Below are 6,190 nucleotides of genomic sequence, written 5' to 3' on the forward strand. Positions count from 1 at the left end.
GATGCTTGGAGAGGTTAAGCAGCCTCAGGTCAGGAATTCCATGAATACAATGCCAAGATCCAAACTGCTTGTCTGTTTTTGTACTGAGATCTCAAAGTGCTATACCCTTTCTGGTATAATTTTTTTCTGGAATCAATAAACCCATAAATCAGAGGAACATCCACTGAAGTAATCACTGAGACCTTCAAGATGGTCTCACTGAGGCTGCTAGGGCCATGACTTCTCCAACTAAGGACATGAAGCTCTGGAGGGGCATAGTTGGTGAATTATAGGAATTACATGAGAAGAGAAACTTGTTCCTTTCATTCTTTTATATGAAAGCATAAGTGGTAATACTGTGGAATAAGATGCTAAAGTTACATAAATACTAAAGAATGAATGGAAGGCTTCAACTACATCTTGATTCCATTTTGAAATCCCGAGAGAACTCAAGCTTACTGGCTACTGTTGTCAGGGACACTAAGTGATAAAGTTTTAGAAATCCTGACTCAACTAGTGCACAAAGTCCACTTCCTGCTCTGGAGAATGATCACTGAGCTCCTATTGCTTTTTGCAACTCGTGGCAGCAAGAAGCTGTGGGCCATTGATTAGCAATGGGCACATTTTTCACCAAAGGCTTTGCCCTCCCCTTGCTCTGCTAATCCTGTTTGCAAGCATTTCCCCACAGAGATTGCTACTTTCTAATAATGAATAAGCTTGCACTTGTGAGTTCAAACTGGCAAATTGCCACCAGACATTTATTAGCTCTGGATTAATGGATCAAGACTCAAACTTTCTAGTTAAAAGAACAAGACAAGCCCTCAGGATTCAAGACTCTTAAAAAAAAAATCCCCATTCACTTGGCATTACCATTTCTTGCAATCCTAGGAGTTTTTTTCCTTTCGTTCCCCCTCCCTTACAGAGTTCGATTTGTAAGTAAAACAATAAGGAAGACTTACTTTTAAGCCATTTTGGAGCAGGAAAAATTGTCGATTCCAGACTATGTTCATGCTGTCGTCCCGGGAATTTTGAACAGGACTGGTATTCTGGAAGATGTTACTGGTTATTGCACAGGGCACTGGAATATTTAGGTGGAAGGAGACTAACATGGCCACTATATTATGGGCTCAAAGTGCAAGTGGAGTCAAGGTGTGTGTGTGAGGCGGGGAGTTGGGCTGGAGATGAAAAGACTTGAGGGGCTCTGTGAATTGTCTGAGGATTGCTGGCAGACTGATCTGGAGGAAAAAAAGATTACTGTTATTCTTACTGCCCCAGAGAAACTGTTCTGGGGCCATGGGAACCCTGAGAAATAAATTTTCATTCAGAAAAAAATGGGGTTTCTAGAATAGTTGAAGATCCTCAAAGTTAGAATGACTACTTTGGGAAGCATTAGCTCCTCATTATTGGAGAGAAAGGGAGAGAGAGAGGGAGAAACTTGCTTTAGTGAGTACATGCCGCAGTCTGGCTGGGCACAAAATCACGAGCCACTCACAGCCTTGTAGATTCAAACAGCAAGTCTTTATTCCCGACCTCTCACCGGCGCTCTACACGCATGTTCTGGGGAAAAATCCTTTACCTCCACCGGGCTCTGCATCCCAAATACTCTCTGAATCCTGCGAGAACTCAAGGAGCGGGGCGGGCGCCTGAGGCAGCAGGATACTCCCTATTCCCAGCAGGATACACCCTAAACCTGGACCCACCCTAATCCAGCAGGATCCTCCCTAAACCCGGATCCACCCTGGTCCTTGAGCAGGGTCACCTTTCTCAAACATTCATGCAATGTCACTGCAAATGACCTGGGTCCAAGGCAAGCCCATTTCCACAATGGAGAGTCCTCCCTCTAAGCAACATTGGGTAGGCTGACAAAGAAATTGCCATGAGTCATTCCTACTTGGCAATGGCTCTCAGCAAGTACATGCTATGAGCTGGGCGTTTGCTTTCCTTTATCTCTTTTCATCTTCTCCCTGACACGGCAAACTCTGTGCCACTATTCTTATCACACACAGAAAGGAAAGACTCCCCAAGTGCCGCAATGAGGGTGGAGGCTTGATCTACTTGACTGAGAAGAGAGAAGCAGATTCATGGCTTGACAGGGAGATGGCTGGATGTGAGAAGAGGACATACGGCATTCCAGATTTTCAAAAGGGACAGGTTAAGTTAATAGGGCTAATTGAGGATTTCTAGACTTGCTCATTGGCAGCTTCAGTGACATAAACTTGGAGACTGTTTAAGGCTGGAGTAACCAAATAGCTGTGAGCCAGAGCCATCTGTGTGGATGCCATCAAGAAAGGTTCAGAGAATTATGAGATCAGAGCTAGAACCATAAAGGACAAGGTTCTATCCTGAAAGCTTCAAGGCCTGAAGGAGAGAAGTGGATAGTGCTGGCTTCATAAGAAGAGATTTTACTGATATTTGGTAGAGAAACAATGACCTGGAAACCTTAAATGTTTAATAATAAGCTGTCTTCCACGTACTGACATCCTCAGCATTAATTGGCACAGTGTGCAGAATTATCATGTTTAAAGTCAATGCAGGATAAAAAAAGGGGCAGGCTATAACTTCTGTTCTTAAGGGTTTTGCATTCTGCTTGGGTAGATAAGACACATACAAAGCAAAGGACAATCATGGGGGCTCTTAGGTTTAGAACAGCTTTTTGTGCTTTTGAGTTTGGGTTTTGAAAGAATAGCCAAGGATTCACCTTGAAGGCAATGGCTTGAGTGATACTCCGAGGGAGTGATCAGCAAGACATGCACAGAGGATGCTTCAGTGGGCTTCACTGGAGCAGAAGGAAACTAGTTGGTGAGTAATGTGGTCTCAAGGGAGGGACTTGAGCCCTCCTCAAATGAAGCCAAGAGCTTGAATTGAATCCTGGTTCTGCAGTAACTGTTCCAAGTGACGGGGAGAAAAAATGACAAGATCTTAATCAAAGGATAATTGTTCATCCGGATGCAATTTAAAGGAAAATTCATCTTCTCTCAGTGTTCATCTTCTACTTTATGGTAGGTAATTTTCAAATGTGTATTGTTAATGCCCACATTTCCCTCCTAGCCTTTCCCAGCTGTTTCAAAGACACCACCTAGCCAAGACAAATACCAAAAGTCTTATAACCCTTCCCCATAACCACTTCTTCTACGGTCTTATTGTCAGTGGCATTGCTGCGCCCAAATACTCTTTAATCACCAGAGGTGATCCCCAATCTCCCTTCCTTCCTGCTATTGATATTTAGTGGTTGATCATTTTGTGTCAGGCACTATGTCAGGGGAACAAAGTGGAATTAGTCTTGATACATGTCCTAGAGGAGCTCATGGGAGAGACAGAAGCAATGTGAGATGTGTATATGGTTACATGATACAAGACCACTAGGTGGTCCCTGGCAGCCTGGGCTGAGGAAGGCAGGAAAGGCCACCTGAAGGTAGTATCCAGAGCCTGATAAGATCTATCTACTTCCCATATGTTGTCTTGCCAAAGCTGAATTATCTTATGATTGAAGTATCCCAGAAACACACTTTTAAACAATGCTTTGGCTCATTTTAATCTTTAGTTCTTAAGACATCAAATAATGTTACTGAAGAGTCCCAAATCTATTTTGAACTATATATAACTTCACATTATTGCTCAAGACTCTTTGCAGAGATTGCCTCCTGCCCCCTACTCTGTGCCTTATTTAGCTATCAGTCTGATTCTGTAAGGGTCCGGCGAACGTCGGAGGAAGAGACCACCAAGAGACCGACTCATGCAACCGCAAAAGGGGATTTATTGAGGATCCAATCCAGCGCTCTGGGGCTCCGTGCTCACTCAACAAGGGAGAGCGGCCCAGAGCCCCGAGCAGAGGTTAAGCAGTGCTTAAGTACACTTTTTGGGGAGGGCGGGGGCTTTGCATACATCAGAACAAATCATCATGAGGCGTGGGAAAATCGAACAACAACTCTCAAAATTGATTAGCACATTCATTGGCGGGAACAGGTCGGGCGGGGGTGATAGGTCAGTTCTAAAGCGGGGTACACATTCAAACTGATTGGTTTAGGCCCTGAGATGCCTACGTGCCAAGCTGTACAGGGTTCTAGGTTATTAAACAACTAGATGGTCAGGGGGAATATTTACTGGGCAGTCCGGGGAATTGTCCTAACAGCTACAGGAATTTCAGGTTTTGGGGGTGTAGCATAGGAACTTAACAATACCTGGTCCTTTACATTTTAACTCAGGCTTTGCAGCTTAGAAACTTTACGATACCCGGTCTTTTACATTTAAACTTCAATTTCATTTACTCTTACAATTCCAGCTTGGGGAGGACCGCGGTGAGACTCTCTCTTGTCCCTGACACTATACCTGCAGCATCCACATCTAGGCTCTCATGCAGGACCTTGGTGGTCCCTTCTTTCTGGCACTTTCCAACCTCAGGGGAGTCTCCCTTCTTTTACTCACGGCTTCTGCCTAGAATGGGTTCCTGCTCTGCGATTTTTCTTCACTGAAAATGAATTTAAAATATCTGAAGAAATAATTTTTCTTTTTTTACACTGTAGAAGAAAATATCCATATTACTTAATGTTGCTCATGTAATATTCACATAGAAAAGTCCTTTGGGAAATGTTTGTTGGGAAATTGTCTTTCTTAATTATGTGATATGCTTCTTTTTAAAAAAAAAATCAGATAATGAGATAGTTTGTCTTTTATCTTTCAGTTTCTTTCCTGGAAGCTCAGACTTAAGTTTAATGTTTAACTGTAGTAACCATATTAGCCAAAGTTTACTTGTGAGCAGAGAGAGAGAGTGTGTTCCCTGCTCATTAAATAAAAGCATTCAGTTAGCTCCTGCTCAGGGCATGCAGTGAGGGGCCTGGGCAACAGGGGTACAATGCCTGGGACATACTAATATGCGTGTTTCTTCTGAATCCCACAGCCTTTGTGAGGCAAGGAGGGCATAACAATTATTATACTCAAAGCTGGCAATTGGGAATAGAAGTTAAAAAATAAGTTGTTTGGGACTTATGTGGAAATGTTTATACTCCCTAATGTTGAAAAGGTCAGTTTTAAATCAATGCTAGACTGTAACAGAAAGCTAGATTTTTTTAGCTCAGTATTGTTATAAAGAACTTTCTAAAACATGATGCTCTTCAACAAAGGAGCAGACTACCCAAATAATGAGCTTCCTGTCATCAGAACTTGCAAACTGGGCTGGAGGACCCTATGTCAGAAGGTTTTTCTACTGTGCTTTATACTTGAATGTCTTCAACAGGAGCTACCAAGAGGTGGAGTTACTGCTAAAGTGGTAAGCAATGGAGTTGAGATTCCAACTCATGCAACATGGCCCTTTCACTCTGTCTCTTTAACTTCTAGGGCATCTTCCTGTCCCAGGTGATCAGTGAGAAGGATCTGAAAGTTTTAATGAGATGAAATAAAAACCACCCAAAGCAATTCAGTATGTGGATGTGTAATTGAGTAAAAGTTTTTTAAAAATATAGTCATCTCCTCATTTAATGATAGAGGTATTAAGTGGGAATTGTGTTGTCAAGTGTTTTTGTTGTGTGAACATCATAGTGCATGCCCACACAAACTAAGATGGCTATGATGTCACTAGGTGATATAACGTCACCATCAAATGTGCGGTCTCATTGACCAAATTGTTGTTAAGTGGTGCATGACTATACTATGATTTCCACTTCCTGTCTGTATACCTGATATGGTTAATCAAGCACTGATTTATAAGATGATCCCTAATGATATATTTAGAGTTTCTGTATCATAAATGAAATGCCTGCTTTTGCAGTCTATCATAGTTACAGGTTTCATTTTATAAGCCAAATCATGAAAATGCATTTCCCACATTAATCCATTCAATTTGTTTGGCAAACATGAAGAACTTTCTAAGTTCACTTTGGCAGCACATATACTGAAATTGGAATGATGCAGAGAAGATTAGCACGGCCCCTGTGCAAGGATGACACCCAAATTCAGGAAATGTTCCATATTTTTCTAGAAAAGCTATGGGAAATGAGACAGGTGCTAAAGGTTCAAGAATCTGTTTAAAATTCAGATTTTTAGTAGTGACCAATAAAAAGCCCTATTAGTGGGGGGAAAAAACATGAAAAACTTTCTATATGCCAGAAACTGTTCTAACATCAAGAATGCAGCAGTGACCCAAATCAACCCATATGTGTGCCTGTATGGAGTTTAGATTGCAAAGAGATGGGCCATAAATATTACACATGACAAAATA

The 6,190-nt window shown here is 42.0% G+C and overlaps 1 non-coding gene across 1 annotated transcript; it reads left to right on the plus strand.

The window, feature by feature from the left end:
- Positions 1–5,841: 5,841 nt before the first annotated feature.
- LOC124104860 (U6 spliceosomal RNA) lies at positions 5,842–5,946 on the plus strand. The gene has a single exon (XR_006855545.1). It is a non-coding gene; the product is annotated as a U6 spliceosomal RNA (small nuclear RNA).
- The last annotated feature ends 244 nt before the right edge of the window (positions 5,947–6,190 follow it).

The sequence above is a fragment of the Marmota monax genome, unplaced genomic scaffold, assembly GCF_021218885.2.
Source record: "Marmota monax isolate L192 unplaced genomic scaffold, Marmota_monax_Labrador192_F-V1.1 WCK01_AAM20220418_F8-fsc00001, whole genome shotgun sequence".
NCBI lineage: Eukaryota > Metazoa > Chordata > Mammalia > Rodentia > Sciuridae > Marmota > Marmota monax.